Below are 15,658 nucleotides of genomic sequence, written 5' to 3' on the forward strand. Positions count from 1 at the left end.
TAACTTACGAGCCCGGACGAGATCGGGTGCATTCAACCTGTTATGGTCGTCCGCAGTATTGGTCAACATTTTTTGGTCTAATCTATTTAAAAATGTAGAAACTTAAATAAATCATATTTTGACCACGACAATTGGTATTCCTAGGCGGTCACCTATCCAAGTACTGACCAATCCCGACGTTGCTTAACTTACTAGATCGGACGAGATTGGGTGCATTAAACATGGTATGTTCGTACGCAGTATTGGTCAACATTTTTTGGTCTAATCTATTTAAAAATGTAGAAACTTAAATAAATCATATTTTGACCACGACAATTGGTATTCCTAGGCGGTCACCCATCCAAGTGTTGACCAATCCCGACGTTGCTTAACTTACAAGATCGGACGAGATTGGGTACATTAACCTGGTATGGTCGTACGCAGTATTGGTCAACATTTTTTGGTCTAATCTATTTAAAAATGTAGAAACTTAAATAAATCATATTTTGCCTACGACAATTGGTATTCCTAGGCGGTCACCCATCCAAGTACTAACCAATCCCGACGTTGCTTAACTTCCGAGAACGGACGAGATGGGGTGCATTAAACATGGTATGTTCGTAGGCAGTATTGGTCAACATTTTTTGGTCTAATCTATTTGAAAATCTCAAAACTTAAATAAATCATATGTTGCCTACGACAATTGCTATTACTAGGCGGTCACCCATCCAAATACTAACCAATCCCGACGTTGCTTAACTTCCGAGAACGGACGAGATCGGGAGCATTAACTTGGTATGGTCGTAGGCAGTATTGGTCAACATTTTTTGGTTTAATCTATTTGAAAATCTCAAAACTTAAATAAATCATATGTTGCCTACGACAATTGCTATTACTAGGCGGTCACCCATCCAAATACTAACCAATCCCAACGTTGCTTAACTTTCGAGATCGGACGAGATCGGGAGCATTCAACCTGGTATGGTCGTAGGCAGTACTGGTCAACATGTTTTGGTCTAAACTCTTTGAAAATGTAAACATTTGTCTATATTTTAAAAATCATATTTTGCCTACGACAATTGCTATTCCTAGGCGGTCACCCATCCAAGTACTAACCAATCCCGACGTTGCTTAACTTACGAGCCCGGACGAGATCGGGTGCATTCAACCTGTTATGGTCGTAGGCATCATTGGTCAACATTTTTTGGTCTTATCTATTTATAAATGTAAAAACTGGAATAAATCATATTTTGCCTACGACAATTGGTATTACTAGGCGGTCTCCCATCCAAGTACTAACCAATCCTGACGTTGCTTAACTTACGAGATCGGACGAGATCGGGTGCATTCAACCTGGTAGGGTCGTAGGCAGTATTGCTCAACATTTTTTGGTCTAATCTATTTTAAAATCTAGAAACTTAAATAAATCATATGTTGCCTACGACAATTTGTATTCCTAGGCGGTCACCAATCCAAGTACTGACCAATCCCGACGTTGCTTAACTTACGAGCCCGGACGAGATCGGGTGCATTCAACCTGTTATGGTCGTACGCAGTATTGGTCAACATTTTTTGGTCTAATCTATTTAAAAATGTAGAAACTTAAATAAATCATATTTTGACACGACAATTGGTATTCCTAGGCGGTCACCCATCCAAGTACTGACCAATCCCGACGTTGCTTAACTTACGAGATCGGACGAGATTGGGTACATTAACCTGGTATGGTCGTACGCAGTATTGGTCAACATTTTTTGGTCTAATCTATTTAAAAATGTAGAAACTTAAATAAATCATATTTTGACACGACAATTGGTATTCCTAGGCGGTCACCCATCCAAGTACTAACCAATCCCGACGTTGTTAACTTCCGAGATCGGACGAGATCGAAAAATGAAAAAATGATTAAAAATGTTAACATTTAAATATATTTTAAAAATCATATTTTGCCTATGACAATTGGTATTGCTAGGCGGTCACCCATCCAAGTACTAACTAATCCCGACGTTGCTTAACTTCCGAGATCGGACGAGATCGGGTGCATTCAACCTGGTATGGTCGTAGCCAGTATTGGTCAACATTTTTTGGTCTAATCTATTTAAAAATGTAAAAACTTAAATAAATCATATTTTGCCTACGACAATTGTTATTCCTAGGCGGTCACCCATCCAAGTACTAACCAATCCCGACGTTGCTTAACTTCCGAGATCGGACGAGATCGGGTGCATTCAACCTGGTATGGTCGTAGACAGTATTGGTCAACATTTATGGTCTAATCTATTTAAAAATGTAAAAACTTAAACAAATCATATTGTGCCTACGACAATTGGTATTCCTAGGCGGTCACCCATCCAAGTACTAACCAATCCCGACGTTGCTTAACTTCCGAGATCGCATGAGATGGGGTGCATTCAACCTGGTATGGTCGTAGCCAGTATTGGTCAACATTTTTAGGTCTAATCTATTTAAAAATGTAAAAACTTAAATAAATCATATTTTGCCTACGACAATTGGTATTCCTAGGCGGTCACCCATCCAAGTACTAACCAATCCCGACTTTGCTTAACTTCCGAGATTGGACGAGATCGGGTGCATTCAACCTGGTATGTTCGTAGCCAGTATTGGTCAACATTTTTTGGTCTAATCTATTTAAAAATGTAAAAACTTAAATAAATTATATTTTGCCTACGACAATTGGTATTCCTAGGCGGTCACCCATCCAAGTACTAACCAATCCCGACGTTGCTTAACTTCCGAGATCGGACGAGATCGGGTGCATTCAACCTGGTATGTTCGTAGCCAGTATTGGTCAACATTTTTTGGTCTAATCTATTTAAACATGTAAAAACTTAAATAAATCATATTTTGCCTACGACAATTGGTATTCCTAGGCGGTCACCCATCCAAGTACTAACCAATCCCGACGTTGCTTAACTTCCGAGATCGGACGAGATCGGGTGCATTCAACCTGGTATGGTCGTAGCCAGTATTGATCAACATTTTTTGGTCTAATCTATTTAAAAATGTAAAAACTTAAATAAATGATATTATGCCTACGACAATTGGTATTCCTAGGCGGTCACCCATCCAAGTACTAACCAATCCCGACGTTGCTTAACTTCCGAGATCGGACGAGATCGGGTGCATTCAACCTGGTATGGTCGTAGACAGTATTGGTCAACATTTTTTGGTCTAAAATCTTTAAAAATGTTAACATTTAAATATATTTTAAAAATCATATTTTGCCTATGACAATTGGTATTGCTAGGCGGTCACCCATCCAAGTACTAACTAATCCCGACGTTGCTTAACTTCCGAGATCGGACGAGATCGGGTGCATTCAACCTGGTATGGTCGTAGCCAGTATTGGTCAACATTTTTTGGTCTAATCTATTTAAAAATGTAAAAACTTAAATAAATCATATTTTGCCTACGACAATTGTTATTCCTAGGCGGTCACCCATCCAAGTACTAACCAATCCCGACGTTGCTTAACTTCCGAGATCGGACGAGATCGGGTGCATTCAACCTGGTATGGTCGTAAGCAGTATTTCTCAACATTTTATGTCTATTCTAGTTTAAAAATAAAAACTTAAATAAATCATATTTTGCCTACGACAATTGGTATTCCTAGGCGGTCACCCATCCAAGTACTAACCAATCCCGACGTTGCTTAACTTCCGAGATCGGACGAGATCGGGTGCATTAAACCTGGTATGGTCGTAAGCAGTATTTCTCAACATTTTATGTCTATTCTATTTTAAAAATAAAAACTTAAATAAATCATATTTTGCCTACGATAATTGGAATTCCTAGGCGGTCACCCATCCAAGTGCTAACCAATCCCGACGTTGCTTAACTTACGAGCCCGGACGAGATCGGGTGCATTCAACCTGTTATGGTCGTAGGCATCATTGGTCAACATTTTTTGGTCTTATCTATTTATAAATGTAAAAACTGGAATAAATCATATTTTGCCTACGACAATTGGTATTACTAGGCGGTCTCCCATCCAAGTACTAACCAATCCTGACGTTGCTTAACTTACGAGATCGGACGAGATCGGGTGCATTCAACCTGGTAGGGTCGTAGGCAGTATTGCTCAACATTTTTTGGTCTAATCTATTTTAAAATCTAGAAACTTAAATAAATCATATGTTGCCTACGACAATTTGTATTCCTAGGCGGTCACCAATCCAAGTACTGACCAATCCCGACGTTGCTTAACTTACGAGCCCGGACGAGATCGGGTGCATTCAACCTGTTATGGTCGTACGCAGTATTGGTCAACATTTTTTGGTCTAATCTATTTAAAAATGTAGAAACTTAAATAAATCATATTTTGACACGACAATTGGTATTCCTAGGCGGTCACCCATCCAAGTACTGACCAATCCCGACGTTGCTTAACTTACGAGATCGGACGAGATTGGGTACATTAACCTGGTATGGTCGTACGCAGTATTGGTCAACATTTTTTGGTGTAATCTATTTAAAAATGTAGAAACTTAAATAAATCATATTTTGACACGACAATTGGTATTCCTAGGCGGTCACCCATCCAAGTACTAACCAATCCCGACGTTGTTAACTTCCGAGATCGGACGAGATCGAAAAATGAAAAAATGATTAAAAATGTTAACATTTAAATATATTTTAAAAATCATATTTTGCCTATGACAATTGGTATTGCTAGGCGGTCACCCATCCAAGTACTAACTAATCCCGACGTTGCTTAACTTCCGAGATCGGACGAGATCGGGTGCATTCAACCTGGTATGGTCGTAGACAGTATTGGTCAACATTTATGGTCTAATCTATTTAAAAATGTAAAAACTTAAACAAATCATATTGTGCCTACGACAATTGGTATTCCTAGGCGGTCACCCATCCAAGTACTAACCAATCCCGACGTTGCTTAACTTCCGAAATCGCATGAGATGGGGTGCATTCAACCTGGTATGGTCGTAGCCAGTATTGGTCAACATTTTTAGGTCTAATCTATTTAAAAATGTAAAAACTTAAATAAATCATATTTTGCCTACGACAATTGGTATTCCTAGGCGGTCACCCATCCAAGTACTAACCAATCCCGACTTTGCTTAACTTCCGAGATCGGACGAGATCGGGTGCATTCAACCTGGTATGTTCGTAGCCAGTATTGGTCAACATTTTTTGGTCTAATCTATTTAAAAATGTAAAAACTTAAATAAATTATATTTTGCCTACGACAATTGGTATTCCTAGGCGGTCACCCATCCAAGTACTAACCAATCCCGACGTTGCTTAACTTCCGAGATCGGACGAGATCGGGTGCATTCAACCTGGTATGTTCGTAGCCAGTATTGGTCAACATTTTTTGGTCTAATCTATTTAAACATGTAAAAACTTAAATAAATCATATTTTGCCTACGACAATTGGTATTCCTAGGCGGTCACCCATCCAAGTACTAACCAATCCCGACGTTGCTTAACTTCCGAGATCGGACGAGATCGGGTGCATTCAACCTGGTATGGTCGTAGCCAGTATTGATCAACATTTTTTGGTCTAATCTATTTAAAAATGTAAAAACTTAAATAAATGATATTATGCCTACGACAATTGGTATTCCTAGGCGGTCACCCATCCAAGTACTAACCAATCCCGACGTTGCTTAACTTCCGAGATCGGACGAGATCGGGTGCATTCAACCTGGTATGGTCGTAGACAGTATTGGTCAACATTTTTTGGTCTAAAATCTTTAAAAATGTTAACATTTAAATATATTTTAAAAAACATATTTTGCCTATGACAATTGGTATTGCTAGGCGGTCACCCATCCAAGTACTAACTAATCCCGACGTTGCTTAACTTCCGAGATCGGACGAGATCGGGTGCATTCAACCTGGTATGGTCGTAGCCAGTTTTGGTCAACATTTGTTGGTCTAATCTATTTAAAAATGTAAAAACTTAAATAAATCATATTTTGCCTACGACAATTGTTATTCCTAGGCGGTCACCCATCCAAGTACTAACCAATCCCGACGTTGCTTAACTTCCGAGATCGGACGAGATCGGGTGCATTCAACCTGGTATGGTCGTAAGCAGTATTTCTCAACATTTTATGTCTATTCTAGTTTAAAAATAAAAACTTAAATAAATCATATTTTGCCTACGACAATTGGTATTCCTAGGCGGTCACCCATCCAAGTACTAACCAATCCCGACGTTGCTTAACTTCCGAGATCGGACGAGATCGGGTGCATTAAACCTGGTATGGTCGTAAGCAGTATTTCTCAACATTTTATGTCTATTCTATTTTAAAAATAAAAACTTAAATAAATCATATTTTGCCTACGATAATTGGAATTCCTAGGCGGTCACCCATCCAAGTGCTAACCAATCCCGACGTTGCTTAACTTCCGAGATCGGAGGAGATCGGTGCATTCAACCTGGTATGGTCGTAGACAGTATTGGTCAACATTTATGGTCTAATCAATTTAAAAATGTAAAAACTTAAATAAATCATATTGTGCCTACGACAATTGGTATTCCTAGGTATGGTCGTAGCCAGTATTGGTCAACATTTTTTGGTCTAATCTATTTAAAAATGTAAAAACTTAAATAAATCTTATTTTGCCTACGACAATTGGTATTCCTAGGCGGTCACCCATCCAAGTACTAACCAATCCCGACGTTGCTTAACTTCCGAGATCGGACGAGATCGGGTGCATTCAACCTGGTATGGTCGTAGACAGTATTGGTCAACATTTATGGTCTAATCTATTTAAAAATGTAAAAACTTAAACAAATCATATTGTGCCTACGACAATTGGTATTCCTAGGCGGTCACCCATCCAAGTACTAACCAATCCCGACGTTGCTTAACTTCCGAGATCGCATGAGATGGGGTGCATTCAACCTGGTATGGTCGTAGCCAGTATTGGTCAACATTTTTAGGTCTAATCTATTTAAAAATGTAAAAACTTAAATAAATCATATTTTGCCTACGACAATTGGTATTCCTAGGCGGTCACCCATCCAAGTACTAACCAATCCCGACTTTGCTTAACTTCCGAGATCGGACGAGATCGGGTGCATTCAACCTGGTATGTTCGTAGCCAGTATTGGTCAACATTTTTTGGTCTAATCTATTTAAAAATGTAAAAACTTAAATAAATTATATTTTGCCTACGACAATTGGTATTCCTAGGCGGTCACCCATCCAAGTACTAACCAATCCCGACGTTGCTTAACTTCCGAGATCGGACGAGATCGGGTGCATTCAACCTGGTATGTTCGTAGCCAGTATTGGTCAACATTTTTTGGTCTAATCTATTTAAACATGTAAAAACTTAAATAAATCATATTTTGCCTACGACAATTGGTATTCCTAGGCGGTCACCCATCCAAGTACTAACCAATCCCGACGTTGCTTAACTTCCGAGATCGGACGAGATCGGGTGCATTCAACCTGGTATGGTCGTAGCCAGTATTGAACAACATTTTTTGGTCTAATCTATTTAAAAATGTAAAAACTTAAATAAATGATATTATGCCTACGACAATTGGTATTCCTAGGCGGTCACCCATCCAAGTACTAACCAATCCCGACGTTGCTTAACTTCCGAGATCGGACGAGATCGGGTGCATTCAACCTGGTATGGTCGTAGACAGTATTGGTCAACATTTTTTGGTCTAAAATCTTTAAAAATGTTAACATTTAAATATATTTTAAAAATCATATTTTGCCTATGACAATTGGTATTGCTAGGCGGTCACCCATCCAAGTACTAACTAATCCCGACGTTGCTTAACTTCCGAGATCGGACGAGATCGGGTGCATTCAACCTGGTATGGTCGTAGCCAGTATTGGTCAACATTTTTTGGTCTAATCTATTTAAAAATGTAAAAACTTAAATAAATCATATTTTGCCTACGACAATTGTTATTCCTAGGCGGTCACCCATCCAAGTACTAACCAATCCCGACGTTGCTTAACTTCCGAGATCGGACGAGATCGGGTGCATTCAACCTGGTATGGTCGTAAGCAGTATTTCTCAACATTTTATGTCTATTCTAGTTTAAAAATAAAAACTTAAATAAATCATATTTTGCCTACGACAATTGGTATTCCTAGGCGGTCACCCATCCAAGTACTAACCAATCCCGACGTTGCTTAACTTCCGAGATCGGACGAGATCGGGTGCATTAAACCTGGTATGGTCGTAAGCAGTATTTCTCAACATTTTATGTCTATTCTATTTTAAAAATAAAAACTTAAATAAATCATATTTTGCCTACGATAATTGGAATTCCTAGGCGGTCACCCATCCAAGTGCTAACCAATCCCGACGTTGCTTAACTTACGAGCCCGGACGAGATCGGGTGCATTCAACCTGTTATGGTCGTAGGCATCATTGGTCAACATTTTTTGGTCTTATCTATTTATAAATGTAAAAACTGGAATAAATCATATTTTGCCTACGACAATTGGTATTACTAGGCGGTCTCCCATCCAAGTACTAACCAATCCTGACGTTGCTTAACTTACGAGATCGGACGAGATCGGGTGCATTCAACCTGGTAGGGTCGTAGGCAGTATTGCTCAACATTTTTTGGTCTAATCTATTTTAAAATCTAGAAACTTAAATAAATCATTTGTTGCCTACGACAATTTGTATTCCTAGGCGGTCACCAATCCAAGTACTGACCAATCCCGACGTTGCTTAACTTACGAGCCCGGACGAGATCGGGTGCATTCAACCTGTTATGGTCGTACGCAGTATTGGTCAACATTTTTTGGTCTAATCTATTTAAAAATGTAGAAACTTAAATAAATCATATTTTGACACGACAATTGGTATTCCTAGGCGGTCACCCATCCAAGTACTGACCAATCCCGACGTTGCTTAACTTACGAGATCGGACGAGATTGGGTACATTAACCTGGTATGGTCGTACGCAGTATTGGTCAACATTTTTTGGTCTAATCTATTTAAAAATGTAGAAACTTAAATAAATCATATTTTGACACGACAATTGGTATTCCTAGGCGGTCACCCATCCAAGTACTAACCAATCCCGACGTTGTTAACTTCCGAGATCGGACGAGATCGAAAAATGAAAAAATGATTAAAAATGTTAACATTTAAATATATTTTAAAAATCATATTTTGCCTATGACAATTGGTATTGCTAGGCGGTCACCCATCCAAGTACTAACTAATCCCGACGTTGCTTAACTTCCGAGATCGGACGAGATCGGGTGCATTCAACCTGGTATGGTCGTAGCCAGTATTGGTCAACATTTTTTGGTCTAATCTATTTAAAAATGTAAAAACTTAAATAAATCATATTTTGCCTACGACAATTGTTATTCCTAGGCGGTCACCCATCCAAGTACTAACCAATCCCGACGTTGCTTAACTTCCGAGATCGGACGAGATCGGGTGCATTCAACCTGGTATGGTCGTAGACAGTATTGGTCAACATTTATGGTCTAATCTATTTAAAAATGTAAAAACTTAAACAAATCATATTGTGCCTACGACAATTGGTATTCCTAGGCGGTCACCCATCCAAGTACTAACCAATCCCGACGTTGCTTAACTTCCGAGATCGCATGAGATGGGGTGCATTCAACCTGGTATGGTCGTAGCCAGTATTGGTCAACATTTTTAGGTCTAATCTATTTAAAAATGTAAAAACTTAAATAAATCATATTTTGCCTACGACAATTGGTATTCCTAGGCGGTCACCCATCCAAGTACTAACCAATCCCGACTTTGCTTAACTTCCGAGATCGGACGAGATCGGGTGCATTCAACCTGGTATGTTCGTAGCCAGTATTGGTCAACATTTTTTGGTCTAATCTATTTAAAAATGTAAAAACTTAAATAAATTATATTTTGCCTACGACAATTGGTATTCCTAGGCGGTCACCCATCCAAGTACTAACCAATCCCGACGTTGCTTAACTTCCGAGATCGGACGAGATCGGGTGCATTCAACCTGGTATGTTCGTAGCCAGTATTGGTCAACATTTTTTGGTCTAATCTATTTAAACATGTAAAAACTTAAATAAATCATATTTTGCCTACGACAATTGGTATTCCTAGGCGGTCACCCATCCAAGTACTAACCAATCCCGACGTTGCTTAACTTCCGAGATCGGACGAGATCGGGTGCATTCAACCTGGTATGGTCGTAGCCAGTATTGATCAACATTTTTTGGTCTAATCTATTTAAAAATGTAAAAACTTAAATAAATGATATTATGCCTACGACAATTGGTATTCCTAGGCGGTCACCCATCCAAGTACTAACCAATCCCGACGTTGCTTAACTTCCGAGATCGGACGAGATCGGGTGCATTCAACCTGGTATGGTCGTAGACAGTATTGGTCAACATTTTTTGGTCTAAAATCTTTAAAAATGTTAACATTTAAATATATTTTAAAAATCATATTTTGCCTATGACAATTGGTATTGCTAGGCGGTCACCCATCCAAGTACTAACTAATCCCGACGTTGCTTAACTTCCGAGATCGGACGAGATCGGGTGCATTCAACCTGGTAAGGTCGTAGCCAGTATTGGTCAACATTTTTTGGTCTAATCTATTTAAAAATGTAAAAACTTAAATAAATCATATTTTGCCTACGACAATTGTTATTCCTAGGCGGTCACCCATCCAAGTACTAACCAATCCCGACGTTGCTTAACTTCCGAGATCGGACGAGATCGGGTGCATTCAACCTGGTATGGTCGTAAGCAGTATTTCTCAACATTTTATGTCTATTCTAGTTTAAAAATAAAAACTTAAATAAATCATATTTTGCCTACGACAATTGGTATTCCTAGGCGGTCACCCATCCAAGTACTAACCAATCCCGACGTTGCTTAACTTCCGAGATCGGACGAGATCGGGTGCATTAAACCTGGTATGGTCGTAAGCAGTATTTCTCAACATTTTATGTCTATTCTATTTTAAAAATAAAAACTTAAATAAATCATATTTTGCCTACGATAATTGGAATTCCTAGGCGGTCACCCATCCAAGTGCTAACCAATCCCGACGTTGCTTAACTTCCGAGATCGGAGGAGATCGGTGCATTCAACCTGGTATGGTCGTAGACAGTATTGGTCAACATTTATGGTCTAATCAATTTAAAAATGTAAAAACTTAAATAAATCATATTGTGCCTACGACAATTGGTATTCCTAGGTATGGTCGTAGCCAGTATTGGTCAACATTTTTTTTGTCTAATCTATTTAAAAATGTAAAAACTTAAATAAATCTTATTTTGCCTACGACAATTGGTATTCCTAGGCGGTCACCCATCCAAGTACTAACCAATCCCGACGTTGCTTAACTTCCGAGATCGGACGAGATCGGGTGCATTCAACCTGGTATGGTCGTAGACATTAATCGTCAACATTTATGGTCTAATCTATTTGAAAATGTAAAAACTTAAATAAATCATATTGGGCCTACGACAATTGGTATTCCTAGGCGGTCACCCATCCAAGTACTAACCAATCCCGACGTTGCTCAACTTCCGAGATCGGACGAGATCGTGTGCATTCAACCTGGTATGGTCGTGGACAGTATTGGTCAACATTTATGGTCTAATCTATTTAAAAATGTAAAATTAAATAAATCATATTGTGCCTACGACAATTGGTATTCCTAGGCGGTCACCCATCCAAGTAGCAACCAATCCCGATGTTGCTTAACTTCCGAGATCGGACGAGATCGGGTGCATTCAACCTGGTATGGTCGTAGACAGTATTGGTACACATTTTTTGGTCTAAAATCTTTAAAAATGTTAGCATTTAAATATATTTCAAAAATCATATTTTGCCTATGACAATTGGTATTCCTAGGCGGTCACCCATCCAAGTAGCAACCAATCCCGATGTTGCTTAACTTCCGAGATCGGACGAGATCGGGTGCATTCAACCTGGTATGGTCGCAAGCAGTATTTCTCAACATTTTACGTCTAATCTATTTAAAAAAGTAAAAACTTAAATAAATCATATTTTGCCTACGACAATTGGTATTCCTAGGCGGTCACCCATCCAAGTACTAACCAATCCCGACGTTGCTTAACTTCCGAGATCGGACGAGATCGGGTGCATTCAACCTGGTATGGTCGTAGACAGTATTGGTCAACATTTATGGTCTAATCTATTTAAAAATGTAAAAACTTAAATAAATCATATTGTGCCTACGACAATTGGTATTCCTAGGCGGTCATCCATCCAAGTACTAACCAATCCCGACGTTGCTTAACTTCCGAGATCGGACGAGATCGGGTGCATTCAACCTGGTATGGTCGTAGACAGTATTGGTCAACATTTATGGTCTAATCTATTTAAAAATGTAAAAACTTAAACAAATCATATTGTGCCTACGACAATTGGTATTCCTAGGCGGTCACCCATCCAAGTACTAACCAATCCCGAGGTTGCTTAACTTCCGAGATCGGACGAGATGGGGTGCATTCAACCTGGTATGGTCGTAGCCAGTATTGGTCAACATTTTTAGGTCTAATCTATTTAAAAATGTAAAAACTTAAATAAATCATATTTTGCCTACGACAATTGGTATTCCTAGGCGGTCACCCATCCAAGTACTAACCAATCCCGACGTTGCTTAACTTCCGAAATCGGACGAGATCGGGTGCATTCAACCTGGTATGTTCGTAGCCAGTATTGGTCAACATTTTTTGGTCTAATCTATTTAAAAATGTAAAAACTTAAATAAATCATATTTTGCCTACGACAATTGGTATTCCTAGGCGGTCACCCATCCAAGTACTAACCAATCCCGACGTTGCTTAACTTCCGAGATCGGACGAGATCGGGTGCATTCAATCTGGTATGTTCGTAGCCAGTATTGGTCAACATTTTTTGGTCTAATCTATTTAAAAATGTAAAAACTTAAATAAATCATATTTTGCCTACGACAATTGGTATTCCTAGGCGGTCACCCATCCAAGTACTAACCAATCCCGACGTTGCTTAACTTCCGAGATCGGACGAGATCGGGTGCATTCAACCTGGTATGGTCGTAGACAGTATTCGTCAACATTTATGGTCTAATCTATTTAAAAATGTAAAAACTTAAATAAATGATATTATGCCTACGACAATTGGTATTCCTAGGCGGTCACCCATCCAAGTACTAACCAATCCCGACGTTGCTTAACTTCCGAGATCGGACGAGATCGGGTGCATTCAACCTGGTATGGTCGTAGACAGTATTGGTCAACTTTTTTTGGTCTAAAATCTTTAAAAATGTTAACATTTAAATATATTTTAAAAATCATATTTTGCCTATGACAATTGGAATTCCTATGCGGTCACCCATCCAAGTACTAACCAATCCCGACGTTGCTTAACTTCCGAGATCGCACGAGATCGGGTGCATTCAACCTGGTATGGTCGTAGACAGTATTGGTCAACATTTATGGTCTAATCTATTTAAAAATGTAAAAACTTAAGTAAATCATATTTTGCCTATGACAATTGGAATTCCTACGCGGTCACCCATACAAGTACTAACCAATCCCGACGTTGCTTAAATTCCGAGATCGGACGAGATCGGGTGCATTCAACCTGGTATGGTCGTAAGCAGTATTTCTCAACATTTTACGTCTAATCTATTTAAAAAAGTAAAAACTTAAATAACTCATATTTTGTCTACGACAATTGGTATTCCTAGGCGGTCACCCATCCAAGTACTAACCAATCCCGACGTTGCTTAACTTCCGAGATCGGACGAGATCGGGTGCATTCAACCTGGTATGGTCGTAGACAGTATTGGTCAACATTTATGGTCTAATCTATTTAAAAATGTAAAAACTTAAACAAATCATATTGTGCCTACGACAATTGGTATTCCTAGGCGGTCACCCATCCAAGTACTAACCAATCCCGAGGTTGCTTAACTTCCGAGATCGGACGAGATGGGGTGCATTCAACCTGGTATGGTCGTAGCCAGTATTGGTCAACATTTTTAGGTCTAATCTATTTAAAAATGTAAAAACTTAAATTAATCATATTTTGCCTACGACAATTGGTATTCCTAGGCGGTCACCCATCCAAGTACTAACCAATCCCGACGTTGCTTAACTTCCGAGATCGGACGAGATCGGGTGCATTCAACCTGGTATGTTCGTAGCCAGTATTGGTCAACATTTTTTGGTCTAATCTATTTAAAAATGTAAAAACTTAAATAAATCATATTTTGCCTACGACAATTGGTATTCCTAGGCGGTCACCCATCCAAGTACTAACCAATCCCGACGTTGCTTAACTTCCGAGATCGGACGAGATCGGGTGCATTCAACCTGGTATGGTCGTAGACAGTATTGGTCAACATTTATGGTCTAATCTATTTAAAAATATAAAAACTTAAATAAATGATATTATGCCTACGACAATTGGTATTCCTAGGCGGTCACCCATCCAAGTACTAACCAATCCCGACGTTGCTTAACTTCCGAGATCGGACGAGATCGGGTGCATTCAATCTGGTATGTTCGTAGCCAGTATTGGTCAACATTTTTTGGTCTAATCTATTTAAAAATGTAAAAACTTAAATAAATCATATTTTGCCTACGACAATTGGTATTCCTAGGCGGTCACCCATCCAAGTACTAACCAATCCCGACGTTGCTTAACTTCCGAGATCGGACGAGATCGGGTGCATTCAACCTGGTATGGTCGTAGACAGTATTCGTCAACATTTATGGTCTAATCTATTTAAAAATGTAAAAACTTAAATAAATGATATTATGCCTACGACAATTGGTATTCCTAGGCGGTCACCCATCCAAGTACTAACCAATCCCGACGTTGCTTAACTTCCGAGATCGGACGAGATCGGGTGCATTCAACCTGGTATGGTCGTAGACAGTATTGGTCAACTTTTTTTGGTCTAAAATCTTTAAAAATGTTAACATTTAAATATATTTTAAAAATCATATTTTGCCTATGACAATTGGAATTCCTATGCGGTCACCCATCCAAGTACTAACCAATCCCGACGTTGCTTAACTTCCGAGATCGCACGAGATCGGGTGCATTCAACCTGGTATGGTCGTAGACAGTATTGGTCAACTTTTTTTGGTCTAAAATCTTTAAAAATGTTAACATTTAAATATATTTTAAAAATCATATTTTGCCTATGACAATTGGAATTCCTATGCGGTCACCCATACAAGTACTAACCAATCCCGACGTTGCTTAACTTCCGAGATCGGACGAGATCGGGTGCATTCAACCTGGTAGGTCGTAAGCAGTATTTCTCAACATTTTACGTCTAATCTATTTAAAAAAGTAAAAACTTAAATAACTCATATTTTGCCTACGACAATTGGTATTCCTAGGCGGTCACCCATCCAAGTACTAACCAATCCCGACCTTGCTTAACTTCCGAGATCGGACGAGATCGGGTGCATTCAACCTGGTATGGTCGTAGACAGTATTGGTCAACATTTATGGTCTAATCTATTTAAAAATGTAAAAACTTAAATAAATCATATTGTGCCTACGACAATTGGTATTCCTAGGCGGTCACCCATCCAAGTACTAACCAATCCCGACGTTGCTTAACTTCCGAGATCGGACGAGATCGGGTGCATTCAACCTGGTATGGTCGTAGCCAGTATTGATCAACATTTTTT

At 39.1% G+C, this 15,658-nt stretch overlaps 38 non-coding genes and 38 pseudogenes across 38 annotated transcripts; all 76 read right to left on the bottom strand.

The window, feature by feature from the left end:
* Nucleotides 1-486: 486 nt before the first annotated feature.
* Nucleotides 487-605, bottom strand: LOC146149537 (5S ribosomal RNA; annotated as a pseudogene).
* Nucleotides 606-670: 65 nt separating this feature from the next.
* On the bottom strand, nt 671-788 carry LOC146149538 (5S ribosomal RNA; annotated as a pseudogene).
* A 65-nt stretch (nt 789-853) lies between these two features.
* Nucleotides 854-972, bottom strand: LOC146149539 (5S ribosomal RNA; annotated as a pseudogene).
* Nucleotides 973-1,046: 74 nt separating this feature from the next.
* LOC146149540 (5S ribosomal RNA) lies at nt 1,047-1,165 on the bottom strand (annotated as a pseudogene).
* Nucleotides 1,166-1,230: 65 nt separating this feature from the next.
* Nucleotides 1,231-1,349, bottom strand: LOC146149541 (5S ribosomal RNA; annotated as a pseudogene).
* Nucleotides 1,350-1,414: 65 nt separating this feature from the next.
* On the bottom strand, nt 1,415-1,533 carry LOC146149542 (5S ribosomal RNA; annotated as a pseudogene).
* A 393-nt stretch (nt 1,534-1,926) lies between these two features.
* On the bottom strand, nt 1,927-2,045 carry LOC146149543 (5S ribosomal RNA; annotated as a pseudogene).
* Nucleotides 2,046-2,110: 65 nt separating this feature from the next.
* LOC146149544 (5S ribosomal RNA) lies at nt 2,111-2,229 on the bottom strand. The gene has a single exon (XR_014496479.1). It is a non-coding gene; the product is annotated as a 5S ribosomal RNA (ribosomal RNA).
* A 64-nt stretch (nt 2,230-2,293) lies between these two features.
* On the bottom strand, nt 2,294-2,412 carry LOC146149545 (5S ribosomal RNA; annotated as a pseudogene).
* A 65-nt stretch (nt 2,413-2,477) lies between these two features.
* Nucleotides 2,478-2,596, bottom strand: LOC146149546 (5S ribosomal RNA; annotated as a pseudogene).
* A 65-nt stretch (nt 2,597-2,661) lies between these two features.
* On the bottom strand, nt 2,662-2,780 carry LOC146149547 (5S ribosomal RNA). The gene has a single exon (XR_014498214.1). It is a non-coding gene; the product is annotated as a 5S ribosomal RNA (ribosomal RNA).
* A 65-nt stretch (nt 2,781-2,845) lies between these two features.
* LOC146149548 (5S ribosomal RNA) lies at nt 2,846-2,964 on the bottom strand. Its single transcript, XR_014496178.1, has one exon. It is a non-coding gene; the product is annotated as a 5S ribosomal RNA (ribosomal RNA).
* A 65-nt stretch (nt 2,965-3,029) lies between these two features.
* LOC146149549 (5S ribosomal RNA) lies at nt 3,030-3,148 on the bottom strand. Its single transcript, XR_014496037.1, has one exon. It is a non-coding gene; the product is annotated as a 5S ribosomal RNA (ribosomal RNA).
* Nucleotides 3,149-3,222: 74 nt separating this feature from the next.
* LOC146149550 (5S ribosomal RNA) lies at nt 3,223-3,341 on the bottom strand (annotated as a pseudogene).
* A 65-nt stretch (nt 3,342-3,406) lies between these two features.
* LOC146149551 (5S ribosomal RNA) lies at nt 3,407-3,525 on the bottom strand. Its single transcript, XR_014496606.1, has one exon. It is a non-coding gene; the product is annotated as a 5S ribosomal RNA (ribosomal RNA).
* A 63-nt stretch (nt 3,526-3,588) lies between these two features.
* LOC146149552 (5S ribosomal RNA) lies at nt 3,589-3,707 on the bottom strand. The gene has a single exon (XR_014496513.1). It is a non-coding gene; the product is annotated as a 5S ribosomal RNA (ribosomal RNA).
* Nucleotides 3,708-3,770: 63 nt separating this feature from the next.
* Nucleotides 3,771-3,889, bottom strand: LOC146149553 (5S ribosomal RNA; annotated as a pseudogene).
* Nucleotides 3,890-3,954: 65 nt separating this feature from the next.
* On the bottom strand, nt 3,955-4,073 carry LOC146149554 (5S ribosomal RNA; annotated as a pseudogene).
* Nucleotides 4,074-4,138: 65 nt separating this feature from the next.
* On the bottom strand, nt 4,139-4,257 carry LOC146149555 (5S ribosomal RNA; annotated as a pseudogene).
* A 393-nt stretch (nt 4,258-4,650) lies between these two features.
* Nucleotides 4,651-4,769, bottom strand: LOC146149556 (5S ribosomal RNA; annotated as a pseudogene).
* Nucleotides 4,770-4,833: 64 nt separating this feature from the next.
* On the bottom strand, nt 4,834-4,952 carry LOC146149557 (5S ribosomal RNA; annotated as a pseudogene).
* Nucleotides 4,953-5,017: 65 nt separating this feature from the next.
* On the bottom strand, nt 5,018-5,136 carry LOC146149558 (5S ribosomal RNA; annotated as a pseudogene).
* Nucleotides 5,137-5,201: 65 nt separating this feature from the next.
* Nucleotides 5,202-5,320, bottom strand: LOC146149559 (5S ribosomal RNA). The gene has a single exon (XR_014498215.1). It is a non-coding gene; the product is annotated as a 5S ribosomal RNA (ribosomal RNA).
* Nucleotides 5,321-5,385: 65 nt separating this feature from the next.
* On the bottom strand, nt 5,386-5,504 carry LOC146149560 (5S ribosomal RNA). Its single transcript, XR_014496179.1, has one exon. It is a non-coding gene; the product is annotated as a 5S ribosomal RNA (ribosomal RNA).
* A 65-nt stretch (nt 5,505-5,569) lies between these two features.
* Nucleotides 5,570-5,688, bottom strand: LOC146149561 (5S ribosomal RNA). The gene has a single exon (XR_014496048.1). It is a non-coding gene; the product is annotated as a 5S ribosomal RNA (ribosomal RNA).
* A 74-nt stretch (nt 5,689-5,762) lies between these two features.
* Nucleotides 5,763-5,881, bottom strand: LOC146149562 (5S ribosomal RNA; annotated as a pseudogene).
* A 65-nt stretch (nt 5,882-5,946) lies between these two features.
* On the bottom strand, nt 5,947-6,065 carry LOC146149563 (5S ribosomal RNA). The gene has a single exon (XR_014496607.1). It is a non-coding gene; the product is annotated as a 5S ribosomal RNA (ribosomal RNA).
* Nucleotides 6,066-6,128: 63 nt separating this feature from the next.
* Nucleotides 6,129-6,247, bottom strand: LOC146149564 (5S ribosomal RNA). The gene has a single exon (XR_014496514.1). It is a non-coding gene; the product is annotated as a 5S ribosomal RNA (ribosomal RNA).
* Nucleotides 6,248-6,310: 63 nt separating this feature from the next.
* On the bottom strand, nt 6,311-6,428 carry LOC146149565 (5S ribosomal RNA; annotated as a pseudogene).
* Nucleotides 6,429-6,596: 168 nt separating this feature from the next.
* On the bottom strand, nt 6,597-6,715 carry LOC146149566 (5S ribosomal RNA). The gene has a single exon (XR_014496059.1). It is a non-coding gene; the product is annotated as a 5S ribosomal RNA (ribosomal RNA).
* A 64-nt stretch (nt 6,716-6,779) lies between these two features.
* Nucleotides 6,780-6,898, bottom strand: LOC146149567 (5S ribosomal RNA; annotated as a pseudogene).
* A 65-nt stretch (nt 6,899-6,963) lies between these two features.
* On the bottom strand, nt 6,964-7,082 carry LOC146149568 (5S ribosomal RNA; annotated as a pseudogene).
* A 65-nt stretch (nt 7,083-7,147) lies between these two features.
* On the bottom strand, nt 7,148-7,266 carry LOC146149569 (5S ribosomal RNA). Its single transcript, XR_014498216.1, has one exon. It is a non-coding gene; the product is annotated as a 5S ribosomal RNA (ribosomal RNA).
* Nucleotides 7,267-7,331: 65 nt separating this feature from the next.
* Nucleotides 7,332-7,450, bottom strand: LOC146149570 (5S ribosomal RNA). The gene has a single exon (XR_014496180.1). It is a non-coding gene; the product is annotated as a 5S ribosomal RNA (ribosomal RNA).
* Nucleotides 7,451-7,515: 65 nt separating this feature from the next.
* On the bottom strand, nt 7,516-7,634 carry LOC146149571 (5S ribosomal RNA). The gene has a single exon (XR_014496070.1). It is a non-coding gene; the product is annotated as a 5S ribosomal RNA (ribosomal RNA).
* Nucleotides 7,635-7,708: 74 nt separating this feature from the next.
* Nucleotides 7,709-7,827, bottom strand: LOC146149572 (5S ribosomal RNA; annotated as a pseudogene).
* Nucleotides 7,828-7,892: 65 nt separating this feature from the next.
* On the bottom strand, nt 7,893-8,011 carry LOC146149573 (5S ribosomal RNA). Its single transcript, XR_014496608.1, has one exon. It is a non-coding gene; the product is annotated as a 5S ribosomal RNA (ribosomal RNA).
* A 63-nt stretch (nt 8,012-8,074) lies between these two features.
* LOC146149574 (5S ribosomal RNA) lies at nt 8,075-8,193 on the bottom strand. The gene has a single exon (XR_014496516.1). It is a non-coding gene; the product is annotated as a 5S ribosomal RNA (ribosomal RNA).
* Nucleotides 8,194-8,256: 63 nt separating this feature from the next.
* On the bottom strand, nt 8,257-8,375 carry LOC146149575 (5S ribosomal RNA; annotated as a pseudogene).
* A 65-nt stretch (nt 8,376-8,440) lies between these two features.
* On the bottom strand, nt 8,441-8,559 carry LOC146149576 (5S ribosomal RNA; annotated as a pseudogene).
* Nucleotides 8,560-8,624: 65 nt separating this feature from the next.
* LOC146149577 (5S ribosomal RNA) lies at nt 8,625-8,743 on the bottom strand (annotated as a pseudogene).
* Nucleotides 8,744-9,136: 393 nt separating this feature from the next.
* On the bottom strand, nt 9,137-9,255 carry LOC146149578 (5S ribosomal RNA; annotated as a pseudogene).
* A 65-nt stretch (nt 9,256-9,320) lies between these two features.
* Nucleotides 9,321-9,439, bottom strand: LOC146149579 (5S ribosomal RNA). Its single transcript, XR_014496480.1, has one exon. It is a non-coding gene; the product is annotated as a 5S ribosomal RNA (ribosomal RNA).
* A 64-nt stretch (nt 9,440-9,503) lies between these two features.
* LOC146149580 (5S ribosomal RNA) lies at nt 9,504-9,622 on the bottom strand (annotated as a pseudogene).
* Nucleotides 9,623-9,687: 65 nt separating this feature from the next.
* Nucleotides 9,688-9,806, bottom strand: LOC146149581 (5S ribosomal RNA; annotated as a pseudogene).
* Nucleotides 9,807-9,871: 65 nt separating this feature from the next.
* Nucleotides 9,872-9,990, bottom strand: LOC146149582 (5S ribosomal RNA). Its single transcript, XR_014498217.1, has one exon. It is a non-coding gene; the product is annotated as a 5S ribosomal RNA (ribosomal RNA).
* A 65-nt stretch (nt 9,991-10,055) lies between these two features.
* LOC146149583 (5S ribosomal RNA) lies at nt 10,056-10,174 on the bottom strand. Its single transcript, XR_014496182.1, has one exon. It is a non-coding gene; the product is annotated as a 5S ribosomal RNA (ribosomal RNA).
* A 65-nt stretch (nt 10,175-10,239) lies between these two features.
* LOC146149584 (5S ribosomal RNA) lies at nt 10,240-10,358 on the bottom strand. Its single transcript, XR_014496081.1, has one exon. It is a non-coding gene; the product is annotated as a 5S ribosomal RNA (ribosomal RNA).
* A 74-nt stretch (nt 10,359-10,432) lies between these two features.
* Nucleotides 10,433-10,551, bottom strand: LOC146149585 (5S ribosomal RNA; annotated as a pseudogene).
* A 65-nt stretch (nt 10,552-10,616) lies between these two features.
* On the bottom strand, nt 10,617-10,735 carry LOC146149586 (5S ribosomal RNA). The gene has a single exon (XR_014496609.1). It is a non-coding gene; the product is annotated as a 5S ribosomal RNA (ribosomal RNA).
* Nucleotides 10,736-10,798: 63 nt separating this feature from the next.
* LOC146149587 (5S ribosomal RNA) lies at nt 10,799-10,917 on the bottom strand. Its single transcript, XR_014496517.1, has one exon. It is a non-coding gene; the product is annotated as a 5S ribosomal RNA (ribosomal RNA).
* Nucleotides 10,918-10,980: 63 nt separating this feature from the next.
* On the bottom strand, nt 10,981-11,098 carry LOC146149588 (5S ribosomal RNA; annotated as a pseudogene).
* Nucleotides 11,099-11,267: 169 nt separating this feature from the next.
* Nucleotides 11,268-11,386, bottom strand: LOC146149589 (5S ribosomal RNA). Its single transcript, XR_014496092.1, has one exon. It is a non-coding gene; the product is annotated as a 5S ribosomal RNA (ribosomal RNA).
* A 64-nt stretch (nt 11,387-11,450) lies between these two features.
* Nucleotides 11,451-11,569, bottom strand: LOC146149590 (5S ribosomal RNA; annotated as a pseudogene).
* A 62-nt stretch (nt 11,570-11,631) lies between these two features.
* On the bottom strand, nt 11,632-11,750 carry LOC146149591 (5S ribosomal RNA). Its single transcript, XR_014498511.1, has one exon. It is a non-coding gene; the product is annotated as a 5S ribosomal RNA (ribosomal RNA).
* A 74-nt stretch (nt 11,751-11,824) lies between these two features.
* Nucleotides 11,825-11,943, bottom strand: LOC146149592 (5S ribosomal RNA; annotated as a pseudogene).
* A 64-nt stretch (nt 11,944-12,007) lies between these two features.
* Nucleotides 12,008-12,126, bottom strand: LOC146149593 (5S ribosomal RNA). The gene has a single exon (XR_014496103.1). It is a non-coding gene; the product is annotated as a 5S ribosomal RNA (ribosomal RNA).
* Nucleotides 12,127-12,190: 64 nt separating this feature from the next.
* On the bottom strand, nt 12,191-12,309 carry LOC146149594 (5S ribosomal RNA). Its single transcript, XR_014496363.1, has one exon. It is a non-coding gene; the product is annotated as a 5S ribosomal RNA (ribosomal RNA).
* A 64-nt stretch (nt 12,310-12,373) lies between these two features.
* Nucleotides 12,374-12,492, bottom strand: LOC146149595 (5S ribosomal RNA). Its single transcript, XR_014497393.1, has one exon. It is a non-coding gene; the product is annotated as a 5S ribosomal RNA (ribosomal RNA).
* A 65-nt stretch (nt 12,493-12,557) lies between these two features.
* LOC146149596 (5S ribosomal RNA) lies at nt 12,558-12,676 on the bottom strand (annotated as a pseudogene).
* A 65-nt stretch (nt 12,677-12,741) lies between these two features.
* Nucleotides 12,742-12,860, bottom strand: LOC146149597 (5S ribosomal RNA; annotated as a pseudogene).
* Nucleotides 12,861-12,925: 65 nt separating this feature from the next.
* LOC146149598 (5S ribosomal RNA) lies at nt 12,926-13,044 on the bottom strand. The gene has a single exon (XR_014496114.1). It is a non-coding gene; the product is annotated as a 5S ribosomal RNA (ribosomal RNA).
* Nucleotides 13,045-13,108: 64 nt separating this feature from the next.
* LOC146149599 (5S ribosomal RNA) lies at nt 13,109-13,227 on the bottom strand. Its single transcript, XR_014496125.1, has one exon. It is a non-coding gene; the product is annotated as a 5S ribosomal RNA (ribosomal RNA).
* A 74-nt stretch (nt 13,228-13,301) lies between these two features.
* Nucleotides 13,302-13,420, bottom strand: LOC146149600 (5S ribosomal RNA; annotated as a pseudogene).
* A 64-nt stretch (nt 13,421-13,484) lies between these two features.
* LOC146149601 (5S ribosomal RNA) lies at nt 13,485-13,603 on the bottom strand (annotated as a pseudogene).
* Nucleotides 13,604-13,667: 64 nt separating this feature from the next.
* LOC146149602 (5S ribosomal RNA) lies at nt 13,668-13,786 on the bottom strand. The gene has a single exon (XR_014494983.1). It is a non-coding gene; the product is annotated as a 5S ribosomal RNA (ribosomal RNA).
* Nucleotides 13,787-13,850: 64 nt separating this feature from the next.
* On the bottom strand, nt 13,851-13,969 carry LOC146149603 (5S ribosomal RNA). The gene has a single exon (XR_014497395.1). It is a non-coding gene; the product is annotated as a 5S ribosomal RNA (ribosomal RNA).
* A 65-nt stretch (nt 13,970-14,034) lies between these two features.
* LOC146149604 (5S ribosomal RNA) lies at nt 14,035-14,153 on the bottom strand. Its single transcript, XR_014498219.1, has one exon. It is a non-coding gene; the product is annotated as a 5S ribosomal RNA (ribosomal RNA).
* Nucleotides 14,154-14,218: 65 nt separating this feature from the next.
* On the bottom strand, nt 14,219-14,337 carry LOC146149605 (5S ribosomal RNA). The gene has a single exon (XR_014496136.1). It is a non-coding gene; the product is annotated as a 5S ribosomal RNA (ribosomal RNA).
* A 64-nt stretch (nt 14,338-14,401) lies between these two features.
* LOC146149606 (5S ribosomal RNA) lies at nt 14,402-14,520 on the bottom strand (annotated as a pseudogene).
* A 65-nt stretch (nt 14,521-14,585) lies between these two features.
* On the bottom strand, nt 14,586-14,704 carry LOC146149607 (5S ribosomal RNA). The gene has a single exon (XR_014496148.1). It is a non-coding gene; the product is annotated as a 5S ribosomal RNA (ribosomal RNA).
* A 64-nt stretch (nt 14,705-14,768) lies between these two features.
* LOC146149608 (5S ribosomal RNA) lies at nt 14,769-14,887 on the bottom strand. The gene has a single exon (XR_014496159.1). It is a non-coding gene; the product is annotated as a 5S ribosomal RNA (ribosomal RNA).
* Nucleotides 14,888-14,961: 74 nt separating this feature from the next.
* LOC146149609 (5S ribosomal RNA) lies at nt 14,962-15,080 on the bottom strand (annotated as a pseudogene).
* Nucleotides 15,081-15,154: 74 nt separating this feature from the next.
* LOC146149610 (5S ribosomal RNA) lies at nt 15,155-15,272 on the bottom strand (annotated as a pseudogene).
* A 64-nt stretch (nt 15,273-15,336) lies between these two features.
* LOC146149611 (5S ribosomal RNA) lies at nt 15,337-15,455 on the bottom strand. The gene has a single exon (XR_014496666.1). It is a non-coding gene; the product is annotated as a 5S ribosomal RNA (ribosomal RNA).
* Nucleotides 15,456-15,519: 64 nt separating this feature from the next.
* On the bottom strand, nt 15,520-15,638 carry LOC146149612 (5S ribosomal RNA). The gene has a single exon (XR_014496183.1). It is a non-coding gene; the product is annotated as a 5S ribosomal RNA (ribosomal RNA).
* Between the last annotated feature and the right edge of the window lie 20 nt (nt 15,639-15,658).

The sequence above is a fragment of the Ascidiella aspersa genome, chromosome 4 (assembly GCF_963924565.1).
Source record: "Ascidiella aspersa chromosome 4, kaAscAspe10.2, whole genome shotgun sequence".
In the NCBI taxonomy this organism is placed as follows: Eukaryota; Metazoa; Chordata; class Ascidiacea; order Phlebobranchia; family Ascidiidae; genus Ascidiella; species Ascidiella aspersa.